Here is a 22,244-nt window from a genome sequence, read left to right on the forward strand (position 1 = left end):
AGATGGAGAACGATTGGGCATGATAATCGCATGAGAGATCCGCGTACACACGATCGGTTCCGTAATGGTTGGTTCTTTTGGTGGTTTGGCTTGGGTCGTTGATTGTCAGAGAAAGAATTTGCGAAACGAATCATCGATCGCGTTCGGATAACTACGAAATAATATTAAACGAAGATAGTAATTATCTAACGAAAATTATACTATTGCGCTTTTGCTATTATTAATTTAACGAGTATATGAAAAATGTATCTGCTATTATTATTTAATAAGAATAATTTCTTGTTCTTGTCTTCGTTCGTTCAACAAATTCGCCCACGATAACCAACAGTTTCGCTTCCACACCAGAACAGGAAAAAGCCAAAAGCCGTGACAGAGAAGTATAAAATCCGCCGATTCATAGCGGATTGGCGAAAAAGGATCACGGAAGCCGCAATCGGTCCATTACGCGATATAATACACAGTCGATTTCTTTCACTTAGAAAAAAATCCTGCCACGTAACGCACGCTATTAACACACGTTGGATTGTTTTCTCGTCCCGACGAAGGAATTTGGATAATTGGACGTGCACTCTGGCCAACTACTTCGATATTACGAATATATCGCAGTATATAAATCACGCGTATCTCGCGCGTCTTCTTTCCCAGACGCGTATACTCGTCTGTCTACATTCCTGTCCACAATTCCTTTACTTGTTTGGAGTATTCCATCTTTTTCCTCTAATTCTCTTCTTTTTCCCTATTTTTCTCCCTTTTCCAGTCATTCGCCTACCCGTAGCTCTCGTTTAACAGCAGCTACACGATCGTTTAATCACGTACCATACTTTCTTGCTTCCTGTTTCTATTCGACCTTGCATTTTTATGTATTCGTGGGGAATTTGAAAGTGCAACCAATACATATAATATACGAAAATATGTAAAATATTTGAAACAGGATAACGTAGAATTTGGTAGAGGTTTGGTGGATATAATTTTATTGAAAGATTACGTAGACGCATGTAACGATTAATTAGTGTGTACATTTATTAAATTATATAAATTATACGTATAGGTACGTCTTCAGTGTCTATGTGCGCGTATAGTAAAAATAAAGCTTCAGCGAAGTTTCAAACAAAAAAAGAAAAATAGGTGGAAATAATTTAGTAGCCTATTTGGTTTATGTTTCCGGTGCTAAGAATCATCGTCGTCAATTTTGTGAATCGTTTCAATTTTTTATTGTGAATCTGTTTATTTGTTTGTCTGTCGTTAGTTTATAAGGAATTGACAAGATATTGGAATATATGGATTATCGTTAAACTATAAATTATAAGATCGATGTGCTATGGAAGTTTATGTCACTATATTGGAAGAGCAATAGCATATGGAAAATTAAAAAAAAATATATAGAGATGAAATGGTGCGAAAAAAGCGAATACGAGTGTGCAAAACGCGCAAGATTCGACACAATAGACACGAATTTTTTTCCAAACTCCCGGCGTTTATTGATGGGTTCGGAAAATAAATTTATATCAAATTTCTGCCTCCTACCTACGCGATATCAAACGCCAGCACTTTAAAAAGAAAAAAAGAAACGATAAATAAAACGAATAAACGCGTAACGATTTTGTCCTTGATATTCAGATTTTATCTGAATGATATTTTCATAAGGATTATAGGTTTTACACGGAAGAGGAATTATACCCAGATTCTATTAATTTTTTGTTTATGCGGAGTAAGATTAATATTTTTATTTATATGGAAAAAAAAGTCGATGGAAAGGAAATCTAATATATTTGTCATGTAGAATGTAGAAAACAAATTAATATATATTTTCAATTATATAAGGTAATCCATAGAGATAATATTCGACGATAAAAAATCATCGTAATTCTTTAAAATAGAATTCGAAACATTTGTAATACTAATAAACATTTTTGAGAGCTATCAAAAACCTGCGAGTACTTCGTAATATTAAAAAAAAAATAAATAAATATACATTTCGAGATAACATCCGCAGAAACAATTATTACCCTGTCGAATAATGAAGGATACAAATAAATTTCTCTTCTAAAAAAACGCATGCTTGAACAAGGACGTTAAACCAGAATTTCAATCACTCGCGACTATTACGTACGATATGTCCACATTCGACCAAAACCGAAACAATTGAACTTCATAGTCCAATTAATTTCAGTAAAATCGATCCTTGGTTACCTATATTATCCTTCGATATGGCCAACGTAAACGACAAACAAAATTTCAGTCAGAGTAATAAAGCGAGCAATATTCAATTCCACTGCCAATACTACCCAACTATAATACTTTCTTACGAAAGTATACTCCATTAACGAAATGAAGAGGCAGCTAAGAACCTAATAAGTAAAAATTAGCCACAGAATTATTATTAAAATTACTCTGTCACCGTAAGTATCTTTTCAGTTGATTACTCGCAAGAATTAACCGAAATTTCACTATACAAATTCGCGGAACAATAAACTACGTAAATCCTAAAACCGTCGGGTTTAAAAACTATTCTAATCTCCGAATGTACTTGAAAAATACAGGTGGAGGGTCTGCAGCTACGTCTTTTCTTATTTAAGTTTAATCTTCCAATTAAAAATATCTCTTTTTATTCCATTTAACGATTCGAGCCTATTTGCAACACGCTTAATTCCGTCCATCGAGATATTTTTTGCAGAAAATAAAAAACTAAAAAACTCCATATATATACATATGAATTATGTCAGGCTTTATACTGTAACGAATGTAATATTAAAAATAGGCGAAGGAGGAAACGCGTAAAAATTTTGACGAAGCGAGATATTGATTTTTAATACAATAAATTAACTCCACTTGCCGGGGAAATAGCGGTGACGTAAGTAGGTTAGCGGTTCTGATTCGTCGACGTTTTCTTGAGAAATCTGGATGCAATATAAAATATCCTCCGACGGAGCTGTGTCGTAAAACTTTCTGATTCCTTTGATACGCCGAAAGAAAAGGAAATGCGGGTGATCGAGTGCATGCACACGATGAAGCGCCTGCTTACATGCGACTTCGGACGATCTATATACGCGAAATGGATAAGATTTCCATTTATAGACATTTTAAGACACTCGTCGAGATGGAAGAAAGCGGTCGCGGATGAAATATATCTTTGCGTATCGGTGGAAATTACTCGGCGTACGATATTTTTTATCTTCGAGATGTGGTTCTCGAGACTCGAGGATCTGTTACGAAATCAGAAGCTACTGGAAAATTCACGATGTGTCACACCGTTAATGAGACAATTTATCCCGGAAGAGTTACAGTTTGTCGTCTTAAGAAGATTTGATTCGAATTTTATACGGATTTCAATAAACAAATCGGTTTGGTTATTAATATCGGCACATTGCTTGTATGCACATCATTCTAGAAAAATTTAGTGTAAATATTAATTCTGAATGGTACAAGAGTCGGCATGGTTAACACTATGATTGACATTAACGCGTATATTCTACCGCTTCAATTATTTAAGCGCGAGTAGTATGCTCTATCGATGCAACCATTGCATTTTTATTCTTGCGTATTTCGATGGAATGGCTTACAATTAAAAATACAACGGAAACAACGGACGGTGTGTAGGAACAAATATTATCTAAAACGAAGAAGTTTCTTGGCGAGAAAAAAGAACGCAATTGTAGAGGTGGAGTGGTCACATTTTAACACGTTGCAAGGAATATATTAAAAAAGGATAAGAGAATCGTAAGCGACGATTGTTTAAGCGGGTGTCCTGAATTAGAATGTTCTAAAACAGCGTCTTTTTGTGATTTTTTTTTTAGAAGGGAAAGAAAGAAACGAAGTTATTGAATTTTGAGGTATGGTTTTATATATATTTAACGAATACAAAAAAATTTTTTTAAAGTAAAAAGAAAAATTGTAACAGATTTCTAAGCCTATTTCATAGGCGTCTTGTCGCTGCAGAGCGGGAAAGATCCACCTCGTAATGCTTGACTGAAGCAAAAAGCCAAAAAGGGATTAAATCATTATATATGTTTCTTCTGAGTGAACTAAACAACGGCAGAAAAAGTTCTAGAAAAAATCACAAAAAAGCGCTGTTTTAGAACGTTCTAATTCAGGACACCCTCTCAGACGACGTGTCATTATCAAAAGGTACAATTATATAAAGCGATATAATAAGATTATTTAAAAGAAAAGAAACTCGCGAGGTTAATAAAGCCATAAATTTTACCATTCTAAAAGTCAATCGACGACATTATCGAAGCTACTTAGCCACAAGAAGGCAACGATATATGCAAACATAAATTGCGCATCGACGTGCCATTTCAATTCGTTCTGGCGAAATGAAGTTTTTCAATTTGATTTTCGCCAAAATCCGAGCAGCAAATTATTCCCGTTGACAAAGTATTGCTCGGTGGATTATTAACAGCGATCGTAATAAAAGATCGTTTCGCGTGGAGCACGGTGTTCGTCGTCGCGCAAGCACGGACACGAGTACGTTTTATAGAGGATTCCGCGTGGCTTTTGCGTGTGCCCGCCGAGTGGAAGTTACGCACAAAAAGATCTATCCGGGATGCACGCAGTCGTAAAATCTCGATCCCCTCGAGTGGATTCGAATGGCTGTTCGCGAGAGGCGCACGTAACCTAACCGTCTCGAAGCGTTCGTACTTGGTACGTACGTATACACGCGTGTAAAGCCATAACATAATATCTACGTTATACGACAAAGTTGTAAGATATTTAACAGAGGGATATGGAAAAATATCGTACCACATTATTTTAAATAATATTTTCCATGGAGAGCGTGGTCGGAAATATTGTAAAAGCTGAGAAAGGACAGCGGGTAGGTTCTTATGCGAAAATAAATCAAAAATGTAAGATACAGTCTGTTCGTTCGAGATATACTTTTTGAGAAAATTAATCTCGACGATTCGTTCTTTATACGCGTATATGTGCAATAACTAAAATATTTATTTAAATAACTAAATAAATATTTAAATAACTATTTAAATAAATAAAACTAAATAACTATTTATATATATACTACTACTACTACTACTATTAATATTTAAATAAATATTTAAATAAGTATTTAAATAACTAAAATATCAATAAGATAGCCATAAATATGTAAGTTAAGTTATAGATTATGTACGGCAAGATATTTGCTTTTTTCTTTTTAAGAAATTAATTAATTATTGCGAGATGTATATTCTATATTTCGTGATTAATAATTTTCTACGTCGAAGTAGAAGTTATCACGCGTAATATATTTTATTATAGAAATACGTACTTGTTTTTAGGTCTGATTTGTGAAACCGTATCTCTTTGCTCAGTGAATGTGTTAGGAAAGGGCGACAACGGCACAGTGTCGTGTAGAAAATGACAAAGATCAAATTCTTGTGGCTTAGAGTTCAGAAATAACGCACTAAATCAACCGCTTTGATCTGTTAAGTAATTAAATATGCAAACTCTGCTAAGTAGAGCTCATAGGATCCTTGAAAGCTATGTTGGAGAAACGTGCTTGACCGATCAGATCTTTTGACCACAGGTATAGCTAACGTGTCATGTATTTCATAAAAAATATCATTTATATATTCGAAAAAAGAAGGTGATATCGTTTCGTCTATGTTTAAAACGTGCGATACTTTTCATAAAATAAAACAAGACCTAAATAGCAGCCGTACGAATGAAATTTATTTCACTTCAAACTTTTTCTTCCAACTAATTAAAAAGCAATTTATCAATTTATCAATTTATCTATTTAAGTTACGCGAAATTCGGGGAGTTTATTATCTTCAAACATCATAGCCGGTTAGGAATTAGATTTATTTTATTTTAGAGCATCAACATCTCGAAATGCATCGGTGAAACCACTCGAACAAATGGTAAACGACGTTCTGAGAAAAAGTTACAGAAACAAAGGCACATAGATATAAAAAATATCCAAAGTGGACTATTCGTTTTAACGTCTAATAAGTAAGACGAATCTCTGTTTTAAATTCTATTATCTATGTCTTTGTAAGAAACGTAAGTTTATCCAAGAGGACCACAGCAAACGTGTTAAACGTTCATAGTTTCCCAACGTATGGTTCGGACCGAAGGAGAACGAAAAAAAGGAGTAGGAGAAAAAAAGTAGGAACCAGGAGGAAGGACGAGAAAAAAGAAAAAGGAAAAGCCGATTAGATAGTGCAGATCACCGATTTCTATATTGTCGCTCGTAGTCGAATCCCTCCGTACGGCGTGTTAGATCGAATGGTTTTATCCAAGCGAATAATCGTCCGACAGGAGAAGCCGAAATCGGATCAGCCTTAATCGAGCATACCGCGTCCATCTCTTAACAAGTTTCATTGTAACGTTTAATATTTTCCGCCAATATCCAGGGAAATATTTTCTCGCTGTCCGTCGCGCCATATTTTATTACCGGGCCGGACCGGCGCGCTCCACCGGCAATAAACTAGAAACGTAACACCGAATGGACATCGTTTACAACGAGATGACACATCCCAGGATTTCCCATCTGCTTATTTTGATTTATTACTCTCAGCCCGTTACGTTTAATTCTCTTGTCTGCCGATCGAAAACCTCTCGCGTTTCAAACGTTAACGAAACAAGCGCGAACAGTATCGAGAACGTTTTCGATGATTGGTCGACGATCGAAGAAGTCGGCTGGATCGAGGACTAAAAGGGAGACTGGTTGATGCAGGATTTCCCTTTCCGAATTCCTTTTTTCTTTCGTTCTTCTGTTTTCCTTCTTTTTTTTTTTTTTTTTTTTTTTTTTGATGGGAAAGGGAAGAGTGACAACAGAAGAAATCGGCTGGATAGAGGATTAAAGGGAAACTGGTTGATCCACGATTTTATTTTCTTCTTTTGTTTCTTTCTTTCGACTCGCCTCTGCAGAAAAATTCTCCGCTTCGAGTATTTTTTTACTTGTACGTGTTTGACGAGAATTTTTGGATACGCATTCAACAGTTTCGGTATTCTAAAAGTTTTTTAACATTTGATCGAAGTGTCAAAGTGTTGAAATATATTAAAAGCACACGGAGAAAGTGCGACACGATCGCTTTTGTTGACTTTCTGATCGCGATGTTATCGAGTGGTTTGAAAGAGCAACTTCGATATGGTATAGTTGAGAAGGGGACAATTACCAGGTTACTACGTACGAAGCTTTATAAAAATGAATAATAATTTGGTGAGATCTTGCAAAGACAAAGCAAGAGCATGATCAATATTTTGACAATTAGAAAATTGTATATTTTCACAACATATTGAATTGCATATTAAGAGAGAATGAAGCGAAAAATCCTTTCCTAGTATTTCTATCGTAACGCATCATTTAATGGAAATTTAAAGGACTAAACCTGATCCTATATCTTTCTTCCAATAGGAAGAATCCGTGACAAGTAATTTAAAACTTACTCTTTCTGAAAGATTTTAGGCAAGGGAAAAATTACTGGCTATAAAATAATTAAAGCACGAATGACACACGATTAATAACTCGCAACATATGATAAATATGCGTATCATTTGAAAACATTAAACGTGCTCAATTATTCTAAAAATCTAAAAAATTGTCTAAATGTCATATACTTGAAATACTTGAATGAATTAATACCCAAAATCATAATGCTTGGGTAGTTCGGAATAAAAAGTAGGCAAAAATCTCAACACAAGAATTGCTACGCACAGCGTACGCCGTAATTTCCTTATAATCGATGAAATTATAAATTTGCGTCATGACGAGACAATCGCGAAATTGACACGAAAATTAGATCAAAATATTTCGAAAATGCAGCAGGTTAACTGGGGGTATATAAGTTAAAATATCTGTCGTGCAAGATTTCCAGGGATGCAGAAGAGCGGAAGGATCAAACGATGATGTTCGAAAGGAAAAAGCGAAACGCTAACTCCGTCGTAACGATTCGTGCGTGCACGCGTGAGTGCGTGAGTCAGTGCGCTGTCACGCAGCCGGCCGAAGAAGCGAGGAAGAACCAAAGAAGATGCTATCTGCTCGAACTGGCCTCGCCATTAGTGTCACGAGAATAGGAAGGACTTACGTCCGCGGTGGGGCCACAGCTACAGCGTGCTACAAAAGTAGAAGTTTATTTGGCTCGAAATAAAAAGCTTATATACCATTTTGAATTGTATCGCGTAAAATTTAGGTAACTCGTTTGGTCGGTCTATCGGAATTTGTTGGCCCACTGGATGGTTAGTTCGCATTCGTTGCAAGTTAAAGATAACGTCGAAATTTATATCGATTGAGGATGGTTAACGATAGTGATTTAACGTGATACAAAACAGAAGCCTTCCCTAAATTGCTGTATCATTGATAGTGTAGGTTTTATTAGTATCAGTAGTAGCATAAATTTTGAATAAATTTCATAGAATATTGTCAACGTTGTATTATGATTTAATAAGAAATTAATAAGAAAACTTCTAGATCAATTTTAATAAATAGTTTTGTTATCCCTTACTGAAATTTTTCCTCGAGCTGTACGTATTTTGAAATTAATCAAAGTAAAATAATTTCGTATATGGAAATGATCTTGTTAACGTGATTCGATTAACCGACGTTTAGTAATTTACTGGATGAATTATCTTGGTATTTCAAAGGAAAAGGAACAAATAGTTGTAACGATCGTGTTTAAAGAAAAGAAATCAAGAGGCGGAAAATTAGATGCGCGATGAAGAAATTCTAAATCAAGTGTTATACCAGATAATGAAGCTTGATAAATTGAAAAAAGTGAAACAGGCCTAACTGATAGTTGATGATTTAAATGGTCACGGTTTTATTCTCCTCGTTTCATTCTGGTCCCGAATAATTAATTAGTATATTTAATATGCTGCTGAAATTACAATAAGCGTACTGAAATTAAAGCGGAAATAATATCTGCATGTGTTTTACAAGTGCTTTACTTTCTCATTGTTCTCAGCGTTATATCATTATCGTTCCACAACAAGATAGGAAATTATGCAAATTTTGAAATTCGTGGCCAAACTGAAGCACTAAATTATCAATACGTTGTTGCTAAAACATATATGATTCAATTAAACAAAAAAAAAACACTTTCTTGTTATATACATATACGTACTACGTAGATGTACTTTTACACAAAAATTTGATCTGGTCGAGAAAGAAACGTAAAATTTGGTCAAAGCATGTTGCACGAAAAAATATGAATATGACACAGATAGAAAACTTCTGCGTCCTCTCTTTGCTTCTTTCGAACCATTATATCGTACGTAGTTGCTTTAAATGTACGAAAGAATAGCCAAGTCTATCAAAGATTGATAAATGTCCAGTTATTTCTAACCAGTAAGCACGTCCAAACACTTAATCGCAGTATCGTAAAATGGACGTACACGTCGCAACGTGGATCGACGACCTAAAGTGGTCACCGCAACGACTCTACCATTTCGTTGGACGAACGAGCGCCATTTGACGGCACCGCTTTAAAAGTCTAATTATTTCCAGATTTGTGGATCGTTCCAATAAAATCTTCCGAGCGTATCACTGAGTTTATGCCGCGTGTGATGCGCGCGTAGAACAACAATGAGGCCGCGAGCATTAATTAGAATTTCAATTAACCGGCTCGTAATGGCGCACGCATCGATCAGTGCATATCCGTTTTCTGGAAACGGCAACGGCCCAGGTCGAAATCCCGCGATCGCTCAGACATTAGCCCATAAAAATTGCAAACTCGTCCTTGTTTGCTCGGCAGAGCGTGTAATTAGCATCGATTGCGAGAACGACGTCTCTTTCTGAAAATTACCGATCGTTCCTTTTGGTGAATTTAATCCTAAAACGTTGCATCGAACTTCGATTTAACCAATCTGTCGAAATTTGATCAACCGTGCCGAAAATATCTTTTGTTTATTCGATTAACCACCACAGAGCTTCGTTTAGTTTGATTATAATTATTTAAATAGTCGTCAATTCTCGAAGACTTGGGCAATCGTCTCGATACGACTTTGCCTCGATTTAATCTCGTTATCTCGTATTTTCACGATTTCCTAATTAATTTTGCAGATTGGTTTCTTAATTTTAAGTAGCTAGACAATCGGATTTGATATAAGGAAAAAAAACAGAGGATGCGAGTTAAATGCATAGATAGATATACTATTCATTTGCCGTGTGAAACTTGATTTAACATTGCATTTTATTCGACTCTTCTTAGTTTTAATATTTAAAATGTACGTATTATTTTATGTTATAACTTTGGTAGTAATATGTCAGTTTTCATTCGCTATCGATTACGAAGATGTAAAAATTGATAAAAATATATAATAATCGAAAACCTAGTTTACCGAGTACAAACCAGATGGTTTGAAAAATGTCGTTCGTTATAGTATTCTGTATTCCTCAGTTTCTTGGCAACTACGACTAAAATGTTTTCTAAAATTAAACAAATTTTACCTTTCGTATTCACGACGAGTTGGTGGGCAGAATGCAGAAACGTAAATTAGCTGAAAAAGCATACCTGAATAGATTAAGAACATTAGGAACGTCGTTCGATTATTATACCGAAGCTATAAAGAGCCACATAAGGGAGCATTTGCAAAAAAGCTACGTTAAAAAGGTCACTATACACTAAATAGCTGTGCAACAATTTCGTTTATTTGCTTTGCCATTTAAGTGTCTTCTCAGTCGCAAAATAGGGGAAAAACTAAAAAGAAGGGAAGAATCGTAACGGAACGAGGATCGACGATCGTCGATCATTGTCAAAGTTTTGTTTTCCATTAGAATTCGTGTAATTAATATCATATTGGGTACACAGAGACTTGGTCGAGCGAGCAAGTACGCGTATCGTAGACGGTTGGTAAAGTGAATACCGTCTAAGCGAGATATTCGAAAACTGTCCGATTAACGATCCGAAAGTGCCTCGGGCCAAGATTCAAAATACCTCGACGGACGTTATATTCTCGTCGTACATTCCTATGGTGTCCTGTGTTTCAGCTACGGCCGCACCAACAGCTTCTGCAGCTTGTCTCACGGTTTCCATGGAAAACTTTGGGGCCTCGCGTCGCTCAATTTGCATCCACCCATCGAGAATGGTAATTAAGGGCGAAGCGTAAACCTTGATTAGAATTACAATCGTAAACGGAGTCGGTTCGATCCTGTGAGCGATCTGCTATTGCCAGAGGGTGTACGCCAACTTGAAAACTGTAAATTGGTCGTGACGCTGGATGCGATCCTTTGGTCTTTGAGCAGCGTACGTACGTAGCTCTATACGGCAACACGCCGCTATACGACGATTTGAAAAACTTACGTCAATTACATGTGTGTTTACAATGATTGACAAAACATTCCTAGACACTTTTTACGTACACGTATATACTTCGCAAAGATCACCAAAGTATTGGAACAGCCAGTTATTCGCTAAATTAACGAGCCACTGTATTTAGCGGGACTATCGTTAGTGATAATTCTACGATTAAAATTAATACTTACGCTGTGTAACAGTGTTTCGCTAAGTGTACGTTTGCAACGAGCGTCCTGTAATTTCTGTATAACTTTATTTTCGAATTGATTTCCAACGCTACTATTACGATCAGCTACTTTGGTATAGAACTGGTAGTTTAGTAGTCGAAAGTTGCGTGACCTATTCTTTCGAATAACGTGATTACCGTGAAAAGATGACGGCGCAGAGAATAATGTTGGTTTAGCTTTCAATTTGAAACTGCAAAGAGGTAATACGTCTTTTTTAAATAAAAGCAAGATATTACTACTGACCCGAACGAACGCATTGTATTTTGAGTACGAGAGACAAACATTTAAGATCACTGAAACGGAGTTTAACGTACTTGTGCAAGGAGCGGATGGAGCGAAAGGGTGTCTTTTATTATTACAGTAACACGTTGCTTCGAAATTTTAATACAAAATTTCAATACAATTAACACGCAAAGAGAACGATTGATATATCTGAAAAGATTCGTTCCCTGTGTAAATTGACAAATCTGATACTCGATACATCCGAAGTATTTTTTGAGATGTTCTTAAAAGTAAAGTCCGTCTTTTCAGAATTATTTTATTGCAACAGCTCATCCATAAATGTTTATAAATGTTTGAAATGTATCTGTTTTTTCTAAGAGAAAAATATCAATGTAACAGAAACTCAGATGACGTTAATTCATGCATTATGTAAATCTAAACTCGTTAGTTTTAAAAAGAGAATCGTGTATTTATAGTATGATCGTTACATTCAGCTGGATTCTCGAGATTTCTCGTGATCGCGACGCATTCCGGCGCGAATTTTCGTAGGCAACTCGGCTGTAAGCGACGCAATCAGAAAAAAGGTGGAAAATATCGGCCGCTAATTGTCGATTCGGCCGGGTATTTCTGAAGAATTATCCTACGCTCTCGGGTTTTCTTCCATGCTCAATCCGAGTCCATTAAACGCAAAGTCAGTCGGGCAAATTCAATAAGCGAATCGTTTTCGCGCGCGGAAATTAATCGTTTCACCCATTAAACACCGCCATTGAGAGTAATTCAGCGGCGTTTCTTTTCTTCGCGTGCCATTGCTCCGCTGCTAGAGAGAGGTTGAGGAGACTTCAATTTTCCCAGTTTTCAAAATACGCCAGACCGATTCGCTAAATGCCCCAGCCAACGTTTGTTTTTTCTATCGGTATTTCGAAGAGATTTTCTATGCAGATACAAATGGAACAATACCTGCTTGATCCTGCTTATTATACGATACGACACACAATACGACACGATAATAAAATAATAATTATATGTACATGAAGACAATAGACGAACATTCACGCCAGAAACACGTCGATATATCGTATACTTTCAATTAAATATGCAAAACCGTTCTAAATTTGCAATGATTTGGCGTGGCACGACTCGATATATTCCACAAACATCTACCTAAAGTAAATTCAACTTAAAACGCAATCGTATCTCATTATACGCCAAAAATGATCCTGTTCCAGTTGAAACATCCTGTACAACGTACACGTTTCGTCGTCGCTCCGTAGGACTCGAACCGAAGCAGCGGGAATATCGTTGATGAATTAAGCCCCGACGAAACACGCCCGTTATTTTCATAGTCCGAGCTGAGACTTCATTGTTCGCAGGCTCAGATTTTCTGCCGGATTACCGGCGGCTCGAACCAGCCCGGGTTTGCCGACAGATTGTTAATTGATCGGAAACACGCACGGTTGCGCGCCACCCGCTGCTCCGCTGCTTCCCGATAAATATTCTCTCTTCGAACGTATATACCTCGTACGTGTATATACGTGCATTTATGTGCGCGTATTGGTCGAAAACAATTAGGGACGATTCGCGTATCTGAACGATTCGACAGGACGAATTAAAACGAACGCGGCTGAAGGATGTGTAAGAGAAGTTCCGGCATTGATACGTGGCGAGGGTTGCTTTGACAATAGGATGGCTTCGTGTTTCTTTGGAAAAAAGTGACACGAGGTATCTGGCGGCGTAGATAAAGAAAAACATGGGGCAAACCGATCTGCTTAAAGGCTCGTGTTCTTTTGGCAGCCGAATCATTCGCTTTTCACCGGATCCTGTCGAGTTTTTGCCGAGGATGGAATCTTCGCGCTGGTGATAAACTCAGATGTATTATGCCAGGCAGAAGTATGCAACTTGTCGATGCTATCGTTAATTTTGATGATAGGTTGATTTGTGCCATTGTATAATAGCTGTCTGTAGAAGCCTGTGACGTTCGATCGAATAGGTTGCCTAACTGTTGTATTGTGTTTGAAGTAATTTTTTTTAGCGATTATCATCCAAGCGATGTCGAAAATAAAGGCATTGTCTTTGCGTATATTCTTTGTTTGCTCATAGATTCGTCGATTTTATTTTTACCAATAATCTTGGATACTTTTTATTAATGTTTTGTTTCAATGGATTTAAAATGTTACAAATTATTACAACACACGTACACGCATACACACATATTGCACAGAGATCTGTTATCTTCCTGGAATTCTCAAGTCATCCTGTTTTCGATCCAGCACACGTCCTTCGTATCATCGAGTTATTTTACGTTTGCTCGATAATCGTATCTTTCAGTCATCTATTTATTTGCAATCATTTTTTTAACGATTAACCTTTAAACGTGCAAATAAATCGGTAATTAACACCAAGTATATGATTATTCTCATATGCTTTCATCGTTTTACATATCTATTTCTACCTTAGCGATAATATCGTTAGTTAACCGATATGACAACTGTGACAAGCAGTATGACATCTGTCAAGAACGAACGGTTATTTAAAAATGTATCTTTATGAAAATTTTAATTCGATTACAGAAATATTTATCGACGACGAGACTTAATCAAAACACAAAATATCCCAGTGGAAAGTAAAATTTACGCAGAGAAGTAAATTTCGCGAAGTACTTATTTTCCTCGAATGAGAAATAATGTATTAATTACGAACTTTTCACGCGAATCGAATATTTCTTTCGAACATGAACGTGTATCATGTCATACAAAAATGAGAAACGACGAAAAAATTGAACGACTTTCTGTCTTACGGCTCCTGCTACCACCATGATTCCGTGATAAAGCATTTTTCAGCTGCATAATTACGAAACATTTTTTTGTTACTTGTCTCCATAAAACAAACTGTCAAACGTCACCAAAAAACATTTTCAGACACCCATGCTTCGCGGGAATAAATGAATTTATGTTCACCGCCGACGTATTTTCCAAACTATCGTGTTACAAATCTAATATCCGCCAATATCAGACGCTGTTGCTATGTAATGTGACAATAAATTATATTACCAATCTTCCAGAGTCATCGCAGTCTTTGAATATAAATTAACAAGCGAAAATTTCAAAGAGAAAGCGAAAACATTTTGCGTAACATGTTAACTCGTTGGCGTGATTTTGTTCCTTTCGTTAATTTTATCGTCTCCTTATTAAACGTTTGACGCGATGTTACAGAAAAGGAATATATATTCGATCATCAGTATATTCATTCTCTTTTTCTATCTAGAGTCATTTGCATTTCAATTTACGTAAGTATAGAATAGTCGTCTAATTAATAAGAATAATTTATTCAAGCTGAGTAATTTGCCTTGTAACTTAATGCAGATTTAACGTAAATTCTATTATCAACAAGTTTTCAATCATCTCTGATCTATACTTGAAAGTAGATTATTTACCTGCAGGCTATCAGTGGTGCGATGAACAGACAAATATATCTGACACTTACATTGACAGCTCGATGGCTATAGTTTCCTACGAGGATATAACTTCTGCTCATCAAAAGGAAAGAAGTTTCTTCAATTCGTTTTTGTTAATACCCTCAGCTGCGATTATTATAATTCAATAACGTGTGTATATTACCTTATTTGTGAAAGTAAGTTTGTTGTTCATTTCACTGACACTTTTATACCTGATAGTTTCTCGTTGATCAAAATAATTCTACCATAGAGTTATCCAAATTATTTTCTCGTTTCTGAAATCTTCTCTTACTGGCCTTAAGATGTACGATATTTTCTCGTTCTTCCGTTATTATACTAAAACAAGTTTGATCGTACCGAGCAAAGTCCAAGACTGTATTTTATGATATTGAAGCTTAAGTGACTCGAATAATCCTATCTTATCGCGTGTTGTACGAAAAATAATTATAGAAAGCGTTTAAATATTTTTTTTCTTAATACCTTCGATCCTAAGCGCATTTATTTTACTCGAATAAAGCTTTTATTTTTTATTAGAATCAGGTTTTTTTTGTTGAAAGAGAAAATGGAAGCGCATTGACGAATAAAATATTCAACCAAAATTATGCATTGTGTACAAATTTTCTGCGTGTTTTTCCTCAAGCGGAACAATCGTATCGAATCCAAGATTTCACTCTATGTTTCTTCGTTCCAACGAGATGATCTGCGATTCGACGTAACCGCGAAAGCGATGTCTGCAATCAAATTGTATATTCAAGCCAATCGATGACTGAGAACAAGGTAAATCCGTCTTTTCGCGTAATAATAGAGATGAATACTCTCGAGTGGATAATCAGAGCCGATCGATTCGTCGACTATCGTGTATCGTTCCGCGGACGTATCTTTCTCGTTTGAACTATTTATCGTGGCATTTGATTCCTCCTCGCCTCGAATATCGTCATTTTTCCGATTTGCTTAAGGAAAGAAAATTGCGGAGATTTTAATGGATAACGAAATTCCCTGGGGTTGGGTATAAGAATTTGAAGTTTGGAAATGCTTTGTTTATAGCGCTGGATTGTATCGGACTAGAGGAAATTTGAGATACGAATAAAATCACGCGTTGCAAATGTAATTTCTTATATTTATTTTGAAAGTAGATTATACTTTTGTAGAATACAGAAATATATATTCTTAAAATAAAGTAATTACTCGAAATTCGTTTGAAACGATTATTCCATTTTAATTTCAACGCTTTCGAATAATTTATAACGTTGACTTTCGCGTGTTTCACATATTTGAGTAGTAATGGGAAATTTGAAGGTGCTGAAATACACACAATGCATACGCGTAATAGGCAAAAATGTAGAAAATATTCAAGAAGTAAAATATTTATTATAATATTTAATAAGCGAAACAAGGTTTCTGTCTACGTTCCATTCCTTAAATTCGCGAGAGTATAAAAACTCGTAAAAACTCGTAATCTACATCACTAAAAAAAAAAATACGAAAAAAAGAACGAAACTCCTGAACAAACATCCTAAAGAGTCTCCAGAAAATAATTCGCGTCATTTCGACCGAGGCACCCTGTACTTACTACATACTGTATAATAGTATGGCCGTGTTGATGCAACGACTGTTATACACACTCTGGCGATGTATATGCAGGCGCAGCCACGTAAGGCCTTCTTGTTCCGTGACGAGCGACGTCGACGATGTCGCATTTCCGACAACCACGAGCAACATGCGTGCCTACGCAAGATTAGCGGAATGAGCGTTCACACACGTGCGCACTGTTCACAATGGCGTACGTATATAAGTGTATACGTATAGGTACGTGCATCGAACGAAGTCTGGTTCACGTGTTGTGTGTTCGAAGCGACGACTTCTCGAAGAATCACGGAGCCTCGCGTCCGAAGTAATTATTATCTGCCGGCACGCAGCGCGGAACGGGAAAAAAATAATTGTAGGTACGATCGAAACGAGCGGACCTGACGCGCAACTCGCTCGTTTATGCTCGCTTCTTCGCGGCCTCGATATATCAGGATTAGAGGCGCCTGGAAACCGTGAATCGCTTTAGGGATGTACTCGAGATAGGGTCAGGTTTAATTTGTCGTTTGGTAGCAGCTGTGTTGCGATTACGAAATACCTTTGGTGTTAAACTTTCGAGATCTTAACAGCTAAGATCGGAGAGTTAGTGGTTTTTAGAGCTTGAGATGATTTTCCGATTGGAATTATTTTTTTTTTTTTTTTTTTTTTAGACGTCGATGAGTGAGATAGTTACTGAAATCGATAATACCGATACACAATTGGAAAGAATTCCTATGGTTCTGAGCTCTTTTAACTAATTTCATTTGGGAATACGTTGGTTGAGGTGATTTCTGAATTAATAATTTGATTCTTATTCAATTTCAAAGATCTATCGAATACATTTATATGTATATCGAAGGTGAATCGTAACTTAATTTCTAACATTAAATGCGTGATTTATTTAATTTGTCGTTCGATAGGCAATTTACGATAGGGAAAATTCGGTTCGTGTAGAGCTCTCATAATCTTGTTGAATTATAAGTTGTTTTTTTGGTTACAACATGATTTTGAGAGTCGTATTCGTGTGTAAGTTATTATCACTGAGTAAAATGGGCTTTGGTTACAAAATCGTTCTTTCAGTTGAAATTTTTTTATCCTAAGCCAAGCATTATTCGTTTCAGCTTAAATTTATAATATAAGTTTTGTCGCTTTCAAGTTCACTAACGAATCCATCGAATGCGTTTAATTATGTAATACACGAGTTATAATTAATACGTAATGGTATAATGAGCTGGAACCTGTCTTCGATTTCAAACAGGACAGTTAAAATGAAAAATTAATGACGTAATTAAAGTGTTCGATTTAATAGGTACATCTCGTGAATAGTTTGTACAAAAATACAGTGAATGTAAAATTTGGTAACAATATTATTTGCCAACAATAGTACGTATGTTACAATAGCGTGGTTTTGTCGGAGATGACAAGATATTAATTTTCCGCGGAGCAGGTCACGCAAATGGGTTTGTTGTATCTCGTGTTTGAAAAAATTTGATTGTGTAACAAAGTTTACCGTGCTGTTCTTTTGTTTTTCTTTCGTTACATACGTAGTAGTGCAGATAATTTTACTGCTAGTTTTCCAGTGGAATTTCAAAAATAGTAGTACAATGTCATCTTCTTAGTTAAATACGTAATTTATATCGAATCTTTTAATCTTAATATATGTTCGCATAATATGAAGAAGAAATTTCCAAGATTTAAATACTCACGAGGTGAACAAACTTTGTTAATGAGATGGATTCTGAGGGAAATATCATATTTCTTTTAGCTATCCTTAACTTTGTGCACAGGCGAACTTTCGTGTTGAGCTATGCACGTCCTTTTTAATATTCACGATGTTAAATATTCGAAATATGAACTACTTCGTGTTTCTTACTGTACACTGGAAGTACCTCAGAAGTAGCACAGTCAAAATAAATATTTTAATAATCTGGATGTCATCTATTGCGTCATTGCCAACGAAGAAGATGTAACATTTCTTAAATAAGAGAAAACTATGAGGAAAATTTTATTACGAAATACTTTATTTATCTTGATAAAATTGCTATTCAAAGAATGAAGAAAAGAGAAACTGTTACATTTAGCAGATATTCTTCTTCGTGTGTACCTATTTTATCGCATTGTATCTCCGCTATAAAATTTACTATTACGAATATTAAAAAATTCTTTGGTATCCTTTAGAGTTATCAACTGAAAATGGCAAAGACGACGCTTAATACCATTTTGTCGGCATCGTTCTTTCAAACAAAACGTAAATACAAGGGCACTGCGTTATCTTTCTTCGCCTTTCATACGATAAGTCCCGCGAGATTAAAACTAACATATCTTTCAAACTAATCATTTTTTCGACGAAAGTATCTCGATACATACTTTTCTGTGGAAAATTCAGAAATTCATCCCACGATACATAAAAGACATGTAGCTCCATTTGAAAAAGTTGTATCGTTATTGAAATCTATTTAAATGAGAATATAAAAGAGGTCGAAATATCTGATGAAGCTTTCCACGTGAAGTCAAACAACTTTCATCTCGAATATTTTTTCGTATATCCGATGATAATCACGTGTGTACATTTAAAACCGACATACTGTGTAAATATATACATAATATTCGAAGTTTATTAATACACGTTAATCCAACATTTCTATAGCTCATTTGCATCTTGGCGATTTACGATTCGGTCGACCTATACCACGTACCCACGGATATTCATAAGATCGTTCCGAAAATCGCGATTCCTTGGATCCATCGTGCGTCTCCGCGTGACAGGATTGCGCAACAGCCCCCGATGATTGCGCAACCGCGGAAAAATTATGCAATGCTCCAGTGAAAAGTCGCTGCGTTCGCCTCTGAAGACGCTCCTCGCTGTTGTTTATGCGCGCATCGCATAACTCGCGGCGGCGTGCACGTGGTTATTACAGAAAATTACTCGCGGACTCGTTAAAACGCGCGGAGAAACCTTGGCTCGGTCTGTCCGCGAGTAAGTCGTTGAAAACGGTGAACGTTCCTGCGCCACGAGCGCCGGATTCGGGTCAATTAAATGCCGATGGGAACGTGGCTTCTTGCTTTTTGAGGGATAAGCATCGCGACGCGTAATGACCCCTTTGTTAGGGGCAATGATATTTTGGAGCGAGCTAAATTATCGAAGAGATCGCAGCTAAACGTACAACGCAACGATTTTTCTAGTTCTTTGATTTTCTAACGTTTCTCTTACATGGTCTTTGACGCGTTGGCTGCCACTGTCATTAGCTGTCATCGGTGCCCCACGTTCTACTAAATTTTTTTAGAACACCTAGAACGAGATAAATTTGGATGGATTAAACGATGTTCGACAATGCGAATGATTATGCAAAAATTAAATATATATAAATATTATGTAGAATATTTGAATCTATCGCGGCCCTCGCTACGGCAAAATGTATAAAATTCACGCGACAGTCAACGTGTAACAGCCGATATTTGTATATTTGAAAGAATTTTTCCCCATTTTTCCCCATATTTCCAATTTAATTGAGTATATTAACGAAACGCTTAGATTACGTATTAGCTCGTTTACAAAAGATGGTCATCCGACCAGGAGAATATTGGACGATGTAAACAAATTGTGCAAAAATATAAATTACCTTTCATTTATTCTTTGGAAACGTGATAAACATATCTGGGTTTACCTGATGGAGGAAATATCGTTGGTTGTAAATAGCATCGCAGTATAATAGCACAGCAAAGGGCGCTGTCTATAAACGAATTATTTTCTTTATTATGCATTGGCAATGCTTTTCAAATAAAAAGATTTTTCAAATAAAAAAAGTAAGACTATCAAATGGATTTTTAAATTATTTTTGTACGACTTTATGACGCATATGTAAGTTGGCAATTTAAAAATGTTTCAGCCGAACGAAGGGGTGCGTTACGCGATTGGCAGAGGAACGGTGTGTGCGTGTGGAAATAGAGCGGATGTAGAAAAGTAAGTGTAAGGTATGAACGAAGGGAAAAACGCAATGGAAAATGTAAAAGAGCGGAAAGATGGGTGTCGAAAGGAGAAGATTAAATAGAAAGTGACATTATCAACGTTAAATATACAGCAGTTATTTAAATTATTTAAACACTCGGTTCTTCTTGTAGAATAAATAGAATTTTTGATTCTATTATATATTTTGTTTATTAGGGAATGAGATAATCAAAAATATATTAATTAAGTGAAAAAGTAAATATCAAGTATTAAGTGAAATGTAAAAATAATAAACACAAAATAATTAAAAAGATAATATTTCTTTGAATATTATACAAAAAGTGGTAAACTTTTAATAGATACTTAACGATTTATTATTATTATTACCTGAGTTTTCGTTAATTTACCGTAGATCTATTTTTAAATCCTTTGAATTTAATATATGAATTTCTATTTAAATAGTATCATTCTTTACGACGTTTTGATATTCTTTTATTCGAACTGAAAAAAGTTTGTCAAGTTCCTTGTTGCTTATAAACAAACGATATAAAATATGATTAATGACAGATCGGGAAATGAATTCCTTTCGGGACGTAACTGGCAATACGGTAATTTATTTATTTTTCATATATCCTATAATTATCATATATATATTATCAAATATATACAATAATACAGTCAACAACGTAATACGTATTACGATATATTAATTAACGAATTAATTTATCGTAGTGATAATCGTATTTATAAAATGTGAGACACGAAACGAATAAAAATTTCTTCTGAGAAAATATTTACGGAAAGAAGATGATCAAAATTCATCGCGATACACGTACTAATCGTCATCATTGAAACCTAATTACAAATTAAGCGAACATCCAGAACCTCCTATTTTCCCCTTGTATAAACTCTCGACATAGTTTTAAACATACGCTTCATGCCGTTCAGAGTCGAGCCATTTCTTTACAGAAATCGCGATATGTACTATATTTGATCGATTAAGAGAAGATATGGTAAACGTGCGAATCGTAGGAAAACCCACGAAGTTACGTACGATTCATCAGAAGGCATTGATTTCCGTTTGTTTTCACATGCGAGTTTGTTGAATTAAGACGTAAATTGCTTCATCGAACAATGCTTCCCATGGTTCTATGATTCTCTCCGTTTTATCCTGTGTGCTCGCTTTTCTTCCCGCGTTACCGAATCTCGAATGCAAATATGTCAAATAAACGCGAATACTTGGAGTACATACATACATTAGGCTGTGTGAATATACAAACGCTAACTGTGCAAACGTACTATTAGCGTACGTATTAAACATATGTACGCACTAGTACTGGTATACGTATGTACATTGTACATTCCACGAATTGATTCAACGTAGCGTTTGTGACTCTGCAGCTCAGTGTCGTTTAGCGTAATTTTACGAGTTAAACACTTTAATGCGTTCACTGTTGATAGAATATGACGTTGTCTACGCTACGTATCATTAAGTAACTTTTACGTAATTATAACAATTTCCTTCTCTAACGAATAAACAAAGTTCTAATTATACAGCATTCGTTGCTGAACTTTATTTAATTTCATTCTCCCCTTAA

General features: G+C 35.8%; 1 protein-coding gene across 4 annotated transcripts in view; it reads right to left on the bottom strand.

Moving 5' to 3' along the window:
- LOC117235795 overlaps positions 1–22,244 on the bottom strand; it is a 113,040-nt gene that overhangs the window by 46,113 nt on the left and 44,683 nt on the right. The gene's annotated exons all lie outside the window — the stretch shown is intronic.

This window comes from Bombus vosnesenskii, unplaced genomic scaffold, assembly GCF_011952255.1.
Source record: "Bombus vosnesenskii isolate JDL3184/JDL3185 unplaced genomic scaffold, Bvos_JDL3184-5_v1.1 scf7180000013319, whole genome shotgun sequence".
Classification (NCBI taxonomy): Eukaryota; Metazoa; Arthropoda; class Insecta; order Hymenoptera; family Apidae; genus Bombus; species Bombus vosnesenskii.